Raw genomic sequence first — 16,549 nt, 5'->3', positions numbered from 1 at the left:
CAGAGCCGGACGCGGGGCTGGAACCCACGAGCCCTGAGATCATGACCTGGGCCGAAGTCAGATGCTCATCCGACTGAGCCCCCCAGGCGCCCCAAAGGGCATGCGTTTTGAACTTTAACAGAGAGCGTAGGGCTAATTCCCGTTCAAAGTTTGCAGCGGTGAACACTCTTTTATAAGGTCTGGGAGCACTGGTTCCCGATATACTTGCACGCACTGGAAGCCGGTACCCCTTAATCGTGGGTTAATCAATGAAAAATGTGTTCTCATGATCAGTTCAACTTGCTTTTCCTCGCTGGGTTGTAAGTTCAGGCAATTTTCCTCAAGCGCAACAGGCAATTTTGACGTCCTTTTCCATGCACCGTCTGTTTGTAGGTTTCTGGACTACTTTTCTCTCAAGTCTTGGTTCCCTGACCCATAAGCTGGGGAAACACTGGTATGTCTCTCGGGGGCTGTGAAGGCTTCCTGAGTTTACAAGGCACGTGAAGGGCTCGGCAAGGCGCCTCGCAACAGGGAGGGCACCACCGTTACCGGGGCACAGAGGGTGCAAGACCCCAGGGGCTCTTCGGTCTCCACACGGCGGGTCGGGCCTGGGAAGGGAAGAGGCCCGGTGAAGACGAGAGCACAGCCACGTCGTGGGCTGGTTGAAGGCAGAAGGCTGTAGCAGTGAGGCCTGGAACAGGCAGTGGAAATTTCAGGAGCTAAGCATGGAGAACGGAAATGGGGAGCGGCGTCGGTGGGGGACTTGAGGGGTGTCAAGAAAAACGGGGCTGGTCCTGGGCAGTAGCCATGGGAATAATGTACATGATGCAGCAGCCGCCGTGTTCCCAGTACTTTGCCTCCACAACATCCGAGTGAGATGGGGCCACCTGATTATCCCCATCCTGAGACTCAGAGGGGTTAAGGGATTTGCCCAAGGTCACACAGCATGTGGATGGCAGGGCAGAAACACGAACCCAAGATCGTCCGACCTCTAGCCCCTGAAGTCTCCTCTGTCCCATCTTAAGAGACGGAACTCACTGGTTTCCAAGTGACGCCCCCCCCCCCTTAGGCAGAGGGACCCCTGATGACCTGGGTCACACCCAGAAGCCCAAACTGTTGCCTTCTCTTGGTTTCTTTGCTCGAATTTTAGGAAGACAACCAGAAGCTCCCCAAGTCACTGTGCAGCCTCTGGATTTCTAGATCAAGCGGGAGATGCGTTTGTTACAACACTAACGAGAGAAGAAATGAACCGAAATGCTGAGTTTTGTAGGGAGTGATTGGCTGCAGGTGTCAGTAATTAGCAAAGCATGAGCCATTTGATGTTTGTAGACACAGGCTTCCCAACTTTCTATTCAAAAATAAACTTTGTGGGCATATTGTTTTGAACAGCTTCTGCTAATGCATATGTCTATCTTGATGTCGCAATTCAGCATAAATATTTTAAATAAGTCAATAATGTTGTCCTCCAGTGCCAGCACACAAATGAAATTTTCAAAAATGAAGGAAGAGTAAAATATTTTTTAGTGAGCAAGGCAGAAACGTGCAAGCCAGCCACATGGAAATTACGGCTCTCTTGCTCTTTCTTTTTTTCCTCCCTCTTTCTTTTAGTTTCTTGGGGTATAAATAATTCACCTTCAATATCCCGTCCAAAGCAGGTATGCAACAAATGAAATAAACAGAATGCCAGCGGATATCTGCAGGCCTTGGAAATGGCATCGGAAATCCCACTTAAAGCGGATATTCACTAGTTAGTCCGGAATTGTACTGCCCAGCAACTACCTGAGTTCAGAGCGGGGAGGGGTCGAAGATGGAACGTCCGTATAGACCGAGGTATCTGTGACTTAAAAAGTGGAATCTATTCCTTTATCAAAGCAGACTAGTCAGCCAGCTAGCACATCTGAGGCTCTCTGTGTTTTCAGCAGGTGGGAACAGGAGCCTGGAAAGCCTTTCCCTCGTGAACTGTGCTCGCATGCATGTCTGGGTGTGATGTGTGTGTGTGTGTGTGTGTGTGTGTGTGTGTGGTGTGTGTATTTTAAGGCTTCGAATCAGTGTCTGCATCAACCATAGCCCAACATGGCACAGCCCTTATCATGGGAAATTGGGTCCAGGTTTCTCACTTTTTTTTTTTTTTTAGGGAGAGAGATTGAGAGAGAAAGAGAGAGAGAGAATGAGCAGTAGAGGGAGAGAGAGAGAGGGAATCTTAAGCCCTGAGATCCAGAGATCATGACCTGAGCAGAATCAAGAGTCAGACACTTCATCGACTGAGCCTCCCAAGCACCCTTAGGTTTCTCACTCTTGACCAGGAATGGTGCCTTGCTTCTCCCAACACCTGGCTGGGTTCTAGAACATTCTCTGCTTGTGGCTGCTCTGTCTGTGAATCAGGCATCTGTACACGGGCAGATCTTGAATTGTCCAGGTGGGAGACTGCAGTCTGTGACAAGATGAGGTGACCCTGTCTTTCCCCAGCCAGCCTGATAGGCCTTGTGCCAGAAACTGCCTGTTCAAGGGTATAGGGGAAGCTGGGCAGATCCCCTCTGACAATTCAGCATCCTTGAGGATAATAGCACAGCGGAGCAAAGCACATCAAATATGTTTAAATCCACAAATTCAAAGTACTTAAAAAAAAAGGAAACATCCCTCGTTGACCACCTTTAGGGGATGCTATAGTGCGAAATCATTCTTTTGAAAACTGATCAATAAAGGGAGGAAAAAAAAATCAAACATTTATCCTGCCTTTCCTCTGGCAACTATACCTCAGGCCACTTGACCAAATGGTGGATGAAGGGAGGGTCTGAATAGCAAAGTATTCAAGCTAATTAATGAAGAAGAAGGCAGACTTCACCCAGAGCCCATCTTGCAGCCTATAATGAATTACTGGGTCTAAGCAATGGCCATAAACATCCATCCCCACACGACACGAACCAAGCGTTCTGTGCCCCCAGTGGAAGAGGACACAGCACTACATAATGAGGCGTTCTCACCAAACACCAAAACCTGAATCTCATCGAGACTCTAGACCCAAACAGCAATTCACAGAAAATGCAGAGGACAAAGGAACGTGTTAAATGACACCATGGAAATGCAGCCATCAAAATGTAAACAGAGGCAAAGTCCATAGTGCAGATGACCCACTTTCTTCATCAATGAGATGAAGTAATTATTCAACCAGATAATAGCAAGGGAAGGGAGGAGTGTAGATTACAGGACACGTAAGAGAGGTCTACCAAACACATCACCGACCTTAGACTCACATTTAAACACGTTAAAAGAAAAATATCCACGACAGAGAAATTTGATCCTTGGCTGGGTAGTTGATGATATTAAGGAATCACTGGGTGCCTGGGTGGCTCAGTCAATTAACTGTCTGACTTCGGCTCAGGTCACCATCTCATGGTTTGTGGTCCAAGCTACGGATTCTGTGTCTCCCTACCTCTCTGCCCCTCCCCTGCTCTCTCTCTCTCTCTCTCTCTCAAAAATAAACATTAAAAAGAAAAAAAGAATTACTGTGACTTTTAGCTGTAATAATGCTTATATGTTTTTTTTAACGTTTAGTTATTTTTGAGAGAGACAGAATGCGAGTGGGTTAGGGGCAGAGAGAGAGGGAGACACAGAATCCAAAGCAGGCTCCAGGCTCTGAGGCATCAGCACAGAGCCCGACGTGGAGCTCGAACTCACGAGCCGTGAGATCACAACCTGAGCCGAAGTTGGACACTCAACCGACCCAGGCCTGGGGTGCCGACCCAGGCACCCCAATGCTTATGTTTTTAAAGATGCATACTGAAATATTTACAGGTTAAATGATAGAATGCCTGGCATTTGTCTCAAAAGAATCCAGGGCCCATAGGGAAGGGGGAGAAGAGGGCATGAAATAGAACTGGCCTCGAGTTGGAACCCACTCAACTTCTTGTGATGGTGGGAGTGTTCTTTCTGTATGGCCCAATATGGCCGCCACTAGCCACCAGTGGTTACTGAGCAATATGGCGGCCGCTAACCACCAGTCGTTACTAGATGGGCCTGTCACTGACTCAGTTTAGATTTTAAAAATCCATGCCTTTCTCAACCCAGTGGCGTTAAGCAGGCTGAATCCAAGGACCACCTATAATGAGGTGAGAGACCCAGGCTCTGGGCCCAGCCACATCTCCCAGGCTGCAGGACTTTGGGAAAGTCGCTGGACCTTATTTGTCTCCTGTTTCTCTGCTGATACACGGGGGCCCTCACCCCAAAGCTCCTGCCACTACACGTCACCCAATCGCCCTGGGGTTGCCCACAAGATCGCAGGAGACACGGTCAGAGGCCCTGTGAAAACGGCAAAGCCCCCACGAGTCTAAGGATGTTGCGCATTCATTTATCCAAGCCACGGTAGGAGACTGACATGTCGGGTGTGAAAGACCAGTGGGGGCCGGGGAGAGCTGGGAGATTCATGGCTTCATTGAAACCCTCCCAGGTTAAATCTCCTTCTCAGTGAATTTCCTGGGGAGAGTTCAAGGCTGCGGTCCAGCTAACAAATTCATTCCTTTGCTTCGACTCTGAACTAATTTCTGGGTCGGCCTCAAAGCCAGTCTCCCAGGAGCCCTGCCTGGGAGCTGTCTGAGCCCTTCGCCCTCTAGCCCTCCCCCACCTCAGCCCTGCAGATGGTGCTGCTCCTCGCCCCTCCCCTGCTCACCCCCATCCGCTGCACTACCTGCAGCCGAGCCCTGAAGGGTGGGACTCATTGGGGGGGGGGGGGTGCCCACTCAGTTCTCCAAGGGGAAGCCAGCCCCCCCACCCCTGCCTCATTCTTTGTCCAGAGAGGGGGGTGGGGCAACGGGGGTTGAAGCAGAGAGGCCGTGCCTCCTGTTCTAAAGTGACTCCCCTTTGGAAAGAAGGGAGCAGACAGAGGAGATAAACAGGGGAACAGCAGAAACATCCCTGCACGGTTAAACAGGACAAAGGCTCAGCCAGGCCCTGAGAGTCAGCCATCAGGCTTGAGGAGTATTCGTAAGACTGATTCCGGCGGGGGAAGGGGACGTGTTAAATGGAAATGCGACAAGCCTGTGCCATTGATACTCAGTCAAGTTCCACGCTGGAAATCTTCCGTGTTTTGAAAGGAAGGGTGTTCTGCGTCTCACCGTTCTGTGGTGCCCCACTTGATGCCATTAAGGGGGAAAGAATAGAAGGGGCGCCCCGGTGGCTCAGTGGGTTGGGTGTCCGACTTCGGCTCAGGTCATGATCTCGTGGTTCGTGAGTTTGAGCCCCGCATCGGGCTCTGTGCTGACAGCTCGGAGCCTGGAGCTGCTTTGGATTCTGTGCCTCCCTCTCTCTCTGCTCCTCCTCTTTTCTCTCTTTCTCAAAAATAATTAAACGTTAAGGGGAAAAAAGGTGCCAACCGAGAGACGTGGTCTGGAGATGTTCTGGCTGGATGCTGAGAACCCAGTTCAGGTCTACACTGGCTCCTGGAGATGATTTGATGTCTAACTGGTCGAGGAGAGGTGATTACACTCACCCTGGGGAAGTCTGTCAGGTTCCTGGTTGAAAAAGCTGGGAAATAATGTTGGAGGGTTAGGGGGCCTCCTCCAGGAGAGGGCCTTTCTGGATTCTTCCTTCCCTTGCCAACAGGAAGCCGGGATCACCCAGGGGATGGGGACGGGGACGGGTCCAGCCTGACTGCGTCTTGGGAACTGCCAGATCCAGGGCTCTGGTGGACGTCCCCATGGACGAGCCTGGCGTCCTGCCTGGGAAGTCGAGTCCCTGCCTTTGGCTCGTGGACCCGGCTGTGCCTAGCGGGCTGTGCTAACACCTCACTGCAGACGGGAGAGCAGGTTGGGTTAGACAGACACTGTGAACAGGCCACACACCCGGGGAAGCAGTGGACGGACACGGGGCTCCCAGGTCAGGCGCCAGAGGGAGTGACTTCTAGAACTTTCCTGAAGCAGCTGGGGGCTGCTGCTATTGCCAACCTCACCACCCCCCCCAACTTTTTTTTATTTTTAATTTGTTTGAGGTCCATTTCCAGAAATGCAAGATTGTTTGTGGGACACATTTCTCATTACACACCTTGATTTTACGAAATTATTATTAAAGATTGCAATACCTGTGTTTGTTACGACTTCGCCGGCCTCGTCCCTTACAGTAGCTAATAAACCAACACAACCCTTCACCCCCTGCACGAAGCTCCTAGAGGAGTCAAATTCCTAGAGACCCAAAGTAGTAAAGGGACTGGGGGAGGCAGGTGGGGAGTCAGTGCTCAATGGATGCAGAGTTTTGGTTTGGGAGGATGACAACGTCCTGAGGATCGATGGTGTGACGGTGGCACAGCCATGCGGATGGACATAATGCCACAAAACTGTGCACTTACAGATGACGAAGGTGGTGAAGCCACGCCACACGGGCTGCGTTTTACCGCAAGGGAGCAGGGCGAAGTCACACACGCAGATACTGCAGCGGTAAGAGTAACAGAAGTCTCCGGGGCGCTGTGAGAGTGAAGCGGGCTAGTATGTAACGACCCCAGAATGTGCCCAGGACAGAGCGATGCTGGGCAATCGCGGGCCGTTACAACCGAAGGCGACGCTACTGCAATCGCCCCGGGCGGCCTGGACGCCGCGCCCCCGGCTGCACTCCTCGTGGAGTCCAGCAGAGGGCGACAGCTGAAGCCCGTCCCGGACGGGGGAGAGGGCTCCAGGGAGCCCTTCTTTCCTCCGTGTTCTCAGAGCTCCGGTTGCTCCTCGGTGGGGGGGGGGGGGGGGGGGGGGGGGGTGTCAGCGTCTCCTCCCACAGCCGTGGGCCACACCGTTTGCGTTATCCTGGTGGAAGCCCAGCCCAGAAAGCACCTCTTTCTGCGGGCGGGGCGGGCCCGGCCGCGGAAATAAGACGCCCTGTGAACAGAGGCATTTAGTTGTCGCGATTCTGGCGGCTGGAGGTCCAGGATCAAGGCGCCGGCAGATTTGGGGGCCGATGAGGCCTGCGGCCTGGTTCCCAGCTGGCACTTCGGGCCGTGCCCCGCCTCGCATGGTGGAGGGGACGAGGGAGGGTGTGGGGTATCATGTTCATAAGGGCACTAACTCCACTCCAGAGGGCTCCACCCCACACACAACCACCTCCCGGCCCCGTCACCTTGGGCCTCAGGGTCGCAGCGTGTGAGTTAGGGGACGACACAGACATTCACGAGGAGCGTTGGCCGGCACGATGGGGTCTTCCCTCCCCGGGCTGTTCTTCAGACGAGGCAGATCTGGAGACTTCCTCCCTCCCTCCCTCCCCTCCTTCAGGGCTGCTCATTAGTGGAGTCCCGACGGGAGCCCCTCAGGGAAGGGGTGCTCCGGCCGTGATGTGCGCCCAGAGCGCCTGAAGACCTGGAGACAGTGACTGACTCAGCAGGTGTGGGTTTCTAGCAAGTTCCGGCTGATGCCAGTGCTTGGACCACACCTCAAGCGGCAAGTCCGAGACTCAGAATGCCGCTCGCGATGGCCGGGGGGAGTCCCGGGCAGGGTGGGGGGGAAGAGACACAGTGGGCATCTCACCCCACAGGGCCTGGGATGGACCTCTCCAGCCCTGTCACCGCTACTGGTCAGCGGAGAAACCTCGCTGGCTCCACCCCTGGCACATGCTGAGGTCGGGCTCCGGAAGAGGCAGGACCAATTAGGAGCTCTCCTCAGATCCCACTCAACCTGAACTGCCTAGGGCATCCATAAAGCCCCAGGGAGTGCCCGGAGCGATAGAAAGTTCCAGACGCACCACACAAAGACCTGTCTGTTTACTCATCTGTGGAATGTTCCCTCCTAACAAGGTAAAAAGTGACTTGCCCTCCCTCCACCCGGCCTAAGCCTCTAACTAGAACTTTCCTGGGTGCCTGAACCGCTCTCTCTCTTGCCCGCACTGGTGCGTGCATGCACACACACACACACACACACACACACACACACACCTTGCTCCCAGGAGATTGGGGTGAGTTATTTGCTGTGGGTTAAGGGGGGAGGCATGGGAGCCTGAGGCCGGAGAGATGGTTGTTCCCCTACACTGTCCTGCTGGCTGACATTTCCCGCCCCTCCCTGCACACTCACAGCCGGGCTTTCTGAAGAATTCTCTGGAATTCTCCTGAGCATCGGGCCACGGCTCCATCTGTCCCCAGAGTAGGCAACCTCCTTCTCTAACGTGCAGGGAGCTTCCCGGGAAAGTGACCGTGGAGCAGTCACACACACCCCTGCGGCCCAGAGCCTGCTGCAGAACCAAGGGTTAACTTGCAAGGCAGTTAGCCGAAATCAAAGAGTTGTACCCTCTCGTGATTCATCACAGACAGGGGCAGGATCAGGGCTGTCGCTGACACTTTGTATGCAGTCATGTGTCATTAGGTCTCGTGAATGCTGACATCGGTGCATTTTCTCTTCCACGGAATCTGTAACTTGTCGGTACAATGGAGGTTTGGTACCAGAACTTTCCCTAAATGTTTTCCAGAGTCTTTCCTGCGTGTTGCCTCAGAGGAGTTTAATAACTACTGTGTTTGTGGGAAATCCCTCCCTGTTCTAATCGCCTCCCGCAGGACAAGGCTGATGCTCCGGCTTGCCTGGGGGTCGTGCGCACCCCAGCAAGGCCGGGTTATCCATGACTGGAATGCACGCAGAATCGTCTGAAGACCCGAGTGGGCAGGACACAAGGGCGGTGCCTGGCTCTCAGAGGCCCCCTCCTCTCTCTGACTTCCTCCAGCCTCTTCTCTCCGGCTGGCATCCAGAGCTCCAGCCCGAGCAGGACAGAGGTCGGGGTGACAGAGAAAGCCCCGGGAGGTGGGGACTGACCATAGGGGCACCAAGAAGGCGTGTGAGGCCCCACCCTTCTGGACAAAACCTCAGTAAAGCAGGGCACCTGCCTGGTGCTCCCCGGCTCAGGACGCAAAGGAGGGTCTGAGGCCCCTCTGATCCCAACGTCCCCAGGCCATAGTCATGGGACCGTCACCTGGCCCCACACTTTGTCCCTGTCAGGATTCTACTGTCCACGGGGCCGGGGATGAGCCAGGCAGCCGGGGGATGTGGAGGGAGTGGGGGCCCTCCTAGAAAGAACTCCCCCAGCAAGCTTGCACAAAGAGACTTATTCACACATCAGTGAGCCCTGAAATCCCACAGAAACAACAGTGACAGATGAGGCAGCAGCCTGTGAGAGAGAAGGGCCTGAGGCTGGCCCCAGGCTCCTGCCTGGGTGGCTAGGGCCACCTGACGTCCTGCCTGCCCGCCCCTGCCGGTGGGGGACTCTCCAAGGGGGACGGGGGCAGAAGCCCCTGAATGTGAGTCCCAGAAACCCCCTTGGGCAGCTCAGCACTAGGAGCCTGGTGCTGAGGTCAGATCCGGATTGTAAATCCAGCTGCCACGCTTGGCAGCTGCGATGTGTTGAAGTCCTATCCCCAGTACCTGTGACTGTCACTTCATTTGGACCTAGGGTGTTTGCAGAGGGGACCAGGCAAAGATGAGGTCATTAGCTGTGCCCTAATCCAGCATGACCTGGAAGGGCAATCTGGACTCACACAGCGAGGTGGCGATGTGAAGAGGCAGAGGGGTCGCTGTGTGAAGGTCGGATCGATGTGGCCACAAACCAAAGGGCATCAGGGGCTGCCAGAGACTGGAAGAGGCCAGGAAGGCCTCCCCTAAAGATTTCGGAGGCAGGGCCCCCACCCGGGTTTCCGGCTTTTGATGTCCAGTCTGGGAGGTGGTACATGCTGTCCTAAGTCACTGAGTCTGTGGTGCTCGGTTAGGGTGACCTCAGGAACCGAGGACAGTCGTAGAGTCATGATGGCTGAGGAGAGGATAATACCAACCCCTAAGTTGTCCTGGGATCTTCTCGGATCGTTAAAAATGCTTAGTAACCTGCTGGGCACGGGGGACAGGCCTGGAGCTGGCATTTTCTGCCCCCTGGGGCTGGAGGGCCCTTTTCCTAAACCAGATGAATATTAGGTTGACCTTAGCGTGGCACCATTCCAATTTTATTTCATGATATTTTATTTTGCTGGCTGGGAGTAGAAGGGCAGGGAACTCAGAAACCCTAAATGGAAATGTATGTAAAATTTGAAATGCACTTTAGACTGTGGAGCCAAGAGCCCTGGAATGTTCCAGCTCGTCCTCTCTCTCTCTCTCTCTCTCTCTCTCTTGCACACACACACACACACACACACACACACACACACACACACGGATTGCACTGCAGGGTAAGAAGCCGGCTGTGGCTGTGGCCCAAGCTCCTGAGGAAGGCAGAGAGGCAGGACCCAGCAGGTGGCTGTGACTGCCCTCCTGGTTCTTATCAGAGGCAGGAGAGGGTTGCCCATTCCTTCCTCAGTAAACCATCCCCTCTCTGTTTCTCTTTTCCTGCGTCTGTCTTCCCTCCCCCCTTCCCAAGAGCCCCCACCTTGCAGAGATCCCTGGTTCCTGTATACCTCTAGCAGCAGAGTAATTAAATGGTTCTTATCCATGGTTAAGTGAAGATAAAATTTTAATGATTTAATTAGCAAGCTCAAGGAAAAAAAATCATAATGAAGAAAGGTGTTTGCAACTGTCCGGGGCTTTGAGCGTTTCTTGTGATGCTGTTGGAACGGCAGGACGGGCCTGAGATGTTCATTGTCTTACTGCCCTCAAGCGGGGGCCCCGCATGGCCCCCAGGGTGGCCGGGAGCAGGGGGGCTCTCATCTGCGTGAAGGGGGCTGCCCCCAGGTGCCATGGGGAGGGGGCTCCCCAGAAAGGATTGCCAATAGGCCTCAGCGGGCCCATGAACTTGAAACCAAGTGGAAGCACCTGATGTTGTGCTCCAAAGCCCACTCTAGAACATGGCCCACTTTTCACACGCTTTCGTGACATTTTTCCACTCTCCTTTCGGGGTACAGCTCTCTGATTTCCAGCACGGGGAACCGATCTACTTCCAGCCACGTTCGTGTGCGGAGTTTGCCAAAGGAAACCCTCCTTGCGTTGAGGGGGGCACAGGGTTTGAGCAGGAAGATTAATCGCCTCGTTTGAAGATTTGTGGTGTTTCCTCTCCGGAGGCTCCCCTCTTTGAAAGTGGCATGTTTTTCTTCGCGCCAAGAAGCCGGCGGTGAGAGCTCCCATCTCGGGAGGACCTTTCCCCGGGAAGTGCTGCCCTGCCCACGCGGCCCCCACAGCGACAGTCTTCACGCTCCCTGCCCCACCTCCGGTGGCTGCTCCACGGGGTCCCTGAATGGCCTTGTCGTGTTCACTGAGCGGGAAGCATCGTGTCCTGAAAAGCCAGCAGACGGCAGCTCCCTGGCCGGCTCTGGCGGACGAAACGGCGACGGGCGTTCCCAGCTGCCTCCAGAACTGTCTCTGGAAACGGAGTGGCCTGTGCCCACTGCCGGCACCGACTAGAGATGGAACCACAGGGGTGTCCTGTCCTCCCTTGAGCGGACGATGCCTGCGTGCACAGGGCTCCTGTCCACCTGCCCCGAGCCCAAGACCCTGTGTCTGTATCACACGTGTGCCGAGCGCAGGGGACCAACCAGCACGGTTTGGCAAGCGTCTTCATACACAGGAGGGTCACCTGCCGAGTGCCACTGCTGTGCACGTCCACCCCTTTCTAACTGCTCTCTTCCCTCCCTGACCTCACCATTGGTATTAATCGTGTTTTTTATTTTCTGTGTTCTGATGCTTCGAGATCTTGGGGTTTTGCCCACCCTTACGGGGACTGTCCCTCCAGGGCTCGCTAATTCCTAGAGATGACCAAAACTGGCCTGTGAGCACGTCCTTCAAATGCAGACCAACCCACCTGGAGTCCACACGGCACCCCCCCACCAACCTCCATGGGGCTCTCACGCTCTAGGCCACTGTCCCCCTGCCCTAAGCTGCCGGGGCCAGAGACTAGACAGCCAGGGATAGCCCCTATGTCTGAACTTCACTGAAGTTATTCCAAGTAGCCTGTCCTAAGCCTGCCCACCCCACCTTGTCCGTTCCTCCCACAGAAAGCACAATAAAGGCTCTGGCCCATATTTCTCCCCCCACCCCCTCCCCGCTCCCTCTCTCTGCCACTTGACTGACCCTGGTTCTCCCTGGCGTGGCTCTGAGTGACACACAGCCTCCTGTTCTGTGCATGCGGGTATAAAACTTCATTCATGCGGGCCCTTTTCATGTCTGTGTTTCCACCCACACCTGACCAAAACAACTCCCGGCTACCCTTGAATCCAGATCCCTTCTTAGCATCAGACTTTGTAAGCTCAGCCCTGAATGGCTGTCTTGGGGTTGCCTCAGAGCCGCAAATATCCAGACCCACGTTCCGCTCTTCTTCCCACGAGGCTGTTCTGTATGGGCCACATCACTGAACCAACCTGTCTTTGGCTTCAGGATTGGGCTCAATCAGTGGGGAGCCCCAGAAGGAGTTCAGAGAGATAGAAGGGATCAGGGCCTGGTCTGTTGTTGATTTCCCTGGCTCTCTCCTCCCGTGGTGGCCTGGGGCACTCGTGTCCCTCGACTGAAGTTTGAGGTCACCTCAAAATGGCGCTCTCCATGGGCCTCTCTCCGCCCTGGTTCTTGTCTTCCTTCCTGCCCCTTTGGACCTGGATGTGGGGGCAGCTGCACTGTCATTGGCCCTGAGACGCTTCCTGCCCCTGTGGCCCCCCCAGCAGACTCCTCATCACTTTGTAGACAGCCTTTCTTAAGCCCTTCTTGAGCGGTCTTAAGTTGAGTGCACCATCTTTGCTGGGAAGGTCCTGACAGAGATCGGTGTCTCCCTGTTCCTTGCAACCCACTGTGTGACTTGGGGGTTCAACAGACAGACAAGGAGGGCGTCTGCCTCTGAGAGCCCACACTCCAAAACAACGTTGGTGACATTGGGGGTCCTCTCCAGGAGGGATTGGTTCTTTTGTGTCTGCTTTTTACCCCCGCCCCCCCCCCCAGCCCCATCCCTTCCTTTCAGAGAGGAGGCCCAGGGATGCAATATTTCTGCCAAAAAGTCTTTTCCTGTCGTTAATATGTTAACAAATGCTGTCAAATAACAGTCGCCGTCGACGGAATTTGCTGTTGGCAGGGCCTGCACGCTGCCAGACAAGGTTGTGTCTGTTCCACAAAAGCCCGGCTTCCTCTGCCAGGAGATCTTGGCATGGGAGGTCACCGAGGCCCGCTGCGGGCCCTACCCGCCCCATCAACAGCGACAACGCCTCATGCATGAATAATGCCTTCGCAGACTGTTTCTGAATTCCTGCTTGCAAAGAAGGCAGCAGAGATTCCAAGGGGGAAGGTGAGCACCTGCTCCGTGGCAAGGAGAGGTGGGGAGTGGAGGGAGAGGGGGAGAGGGGGAGAGGGCAGGACAAGCCACACGCATGTGCGAGAAGTATTGTGGACCCGAGAAAGATTCGGGGGAAGTGGAGCTGTCAACACAAAGCAGATAGGTGGGCTCAAAACCAGCGGTGCTGCGAAAGGGTCTCAGGGGCTCAGTGCTGGAGCACCACCGGCAGAGAAGAGGCTGGTGTGGCCGTTGTGCATGGTGTAGATGAGCCAAAACATGTGCAGTGTGGAGGACTGAGCAAGTCACGGGAAGGGAGTGTATCAGTCAGCTATCAGCGTAAAGTTGCTGTATAACAAACCTCCCCAAAACTCAGAGACTTAAAACAGCAATTATTTTTTTAATGATTAAAAAAATTTTTCTTTTAATGTTTATTTATTATTGAGAGAGAGAGGGAGACACAGAATTGGAAGCAGGCTCCAGGCTCCGAGCTGTCAGCACAGAGCCCGACGTGGGGCTTGAGCTCACGAGCCATGAGATCATCAGCTGAGCTGAGGTTGGACGCTCAACCCATTGAGCCCCCCCGGCGCCCTGAAAACAGCAATTACGTATGCTCACAGGCCTCGGGGTCAGCTGAGGGTTGGATGACCTAGTCTAGACTTGGCCACAGGGGCTCGATCCACACATCTCTCTTCTTCTCCCTGAGACCGTGGGCGAGCCAGGCATGTTCTGTTTATGACCGTGGCTGGAGGTCACAAACGCAGACACGCAGGCACGCTCGAAGCCCAGGCTGAGAACTGGCATGCCTCACGCTTTCCTTCTTCTGTTGCGCAAAGCAAGTCCCACGGGTGACCCCGCAGCCAGGATGTGGGAAATACTCTCCTCCTCTTTAACGGGAACAGATGCCAGGTCACGAGGCAAAAGGACTGGATATGCAGGGAGGGGAGGGCCTGGGCCAGTGGTGGCCGAACAGGAGAGAGGCGGGGACAAAGTGGGAGGCTTGGTGTCTGTGGAAATTAGGAGGCGGGGCAATTGAATCTAACTTCACATCTGAACCTTCAGACTTTTCCAGAAGACGTTTGCAAAGCTTCCTCGGGGTTAGTGAACTCACATAGCACTCTGAGAGTCTCCACCTCAAGTAGCCTCCCCCCAGTGGGCATCTTCCCGGAAAGCATGGTCTCTTTCTCTGTGTTCTTTCTGCATCGTCCCTCTGACCCTCAGGTGTTTTCCCAACACCAGAATGACTCGGGTGATCCACGAGTCCAGAAGCCAGGAGGTCACAGTGAAAACTCTTTGCCCAGGCCCTTGCTGGGTAGGACACAATCTTACCTAAATCCCGGTGTGTCCCCCCAAATGCAACCCAGATAGGTCCCCACACCCTATGTGGCCGTGTCCAATAGTGTTGTGTTGATGGAAAGAAGCCATCAGATAACACTAATTAAAAATGATTCCAATATGGAGGGGGGTGTGTGCCTGGGAGGCTCAGTCGGTTGAGCGTCTGACTCTTGATTTGAGCTCAGATCATGATCCCAGGGTCCTGGGATCGAGCCCCACATCAGGTTCTGCCCCCAGTGTGGAGCCCGCTTAAGATTCTCTGTCTCCCCCAGCCCCTCTCCCCTGCTCTCACTCCCTCTCTCTAAAATAATAAAAAATAATTCCAATATCAGATCTTTTTTTCTCTTAGAACATTAAAGGAGATAACATTGTCACCAGTAACATCCTTGTTTTTTTTTTTTTTTTAAAAACAACTTAAAAAATCAAAAAACAAGTATCCTAATGGGAAACTTGTAGCAAATCCAATTCCTCACCTTGGTGCATTTATCAGGCACGGACTGTGAGCCCTGAGTGTGTCTGGTGCTGGGGATTAGCCGTGAACACCCAGCGGTAAATTCTGCTGAGGGATTTTTCTCCGACCGCCTCAGGAAGTAGGCAATGTATTCAGGGGATGACCCCCTGTTTCCTGAGAAGCATTTGAAAGACTTTCACGCGGCTTCCAGCCCTACGGTAGGAAACAGACTGGGAGAAGTAAGTCAATAAGTCAGGAATGGTGCACGACATTTCGGTCCGCGACACTTAAACCAGTGTGTGCCCACCCCCTCTGCTTATACAAAGGCAGGCCTTTTATTAAAATTTTTTAATGTGTATTTATTTTTGAGAGAGAGGGACAGAACATGAGCGGGGGAGGAACAGAGAGAGCGGGAGACACAGAATCCGAAGCAGGCTCCAGGCTCCGAGTTGTCAGCATAGAGCCCAACGTGGGGCTCGAACTCACAAACCGCAAGATCATGCCCTGAGATGAAGTCGGATGCTTAACTGGCTGAGCCACCCGGGTGCCCCTACAAAAGCAGGTGTTTAAATTTCACTTACATGGGGCAGGACACTGAGGATCCCTGTTGGTCGGTTGGAGGTTGGGGGGTGGGAGGAAGGGAGGAAGGGATGAGGCGGAGAGGGCAGATGGGAAGTGTCCCAAAGCAAACTTCCTGGAAGAAGAAGCCTCTTCTTTGGGGTTCTCCACAGCTGCGTGGGGACCCCGCAGGGGCTCTCATTTGCCCCACGTGTCTGCTTTCCACGTCAGAGCCATCATCGCCCTGGATGGGCAGACAGGAGGAGCCACTGGGGGTTCCCAGCTGCCCTGTGAAGGGGACGCACCTAAGTGACACAGCCTCGTCACCAGAGACGCTCTCTGGGCCACTGACACAAAATGAAGCATCCACTGCGTCCCGGGGCAGGGGAAGGTCATAGTTGTGCCTCCGGATGGTTCCTCTCGCTGGCAGACCACGGCTAGGGTTGCCCATCCTCGTGGGCTGAGATGTGCCCCAGGCCTGGAACGACAGGTTTGCTGAGTGGAACAGGCGAGCAGAATTCTGCACTCCCTCCTGTGACGCTGTCCCGGAGCGCAGTGGAAATATGTCCCCGGGCCCCATCTCACACACGGGGGTGATGCAAGAGAGCCCATGCCAGACCGTGGCCTCTGTGGACACCGTGACCAAAACACTAGGATGAACACGAGAAGGGCCCTTCTGAGTCTCACTTTAGCTGGACGTGATTTTTAGCTTGTGGGACCATGGATCTCACATCCCCGGTGAATGTGATGCCATGAGACCAGGCTGATGAGGCAGCTGGGGGCGTTTGGTGGGATTTCCACCATTGGCCGGGCTCGACTCTCCTGGAAGAGGTACCCGGGGTCCCTCAGAGAGGCAAAGACCAAAGCGTTTGGGGACACCTCTGCTGTGGGTTGAATCGCACTCCCCCAGAAGGAAAGTCGAAGTCTTAACTCGCAGTACCTGCGAATGTGACCTTCTTTAGAAATAGGGTCTTTGCAAACGTAATCAGGCGATGAGGAGGTCATGTTGGGTTAGCACGGTCCCCCATCCAGTGGCTGGTGTCCTCAAAAGACACG

This window comes from Acinonyx jubatus, chromosome E3 (genome assembly GCF_027475565.1).
Source record: "Acinonyx jubatus isolate Ajub_Pintada_27869175 chromosome E3, VMU_Ajub_asm_v1.0, whole genome shotgun sequence".
NCBI lineage: Eukaryota > Metazoa > Chordata > Mammalia > Carnivora > Felidae > Acinonyx > Acinonyx jubatus.
This window is presented reverse-complemented; position numbering follows the sequence as displayed.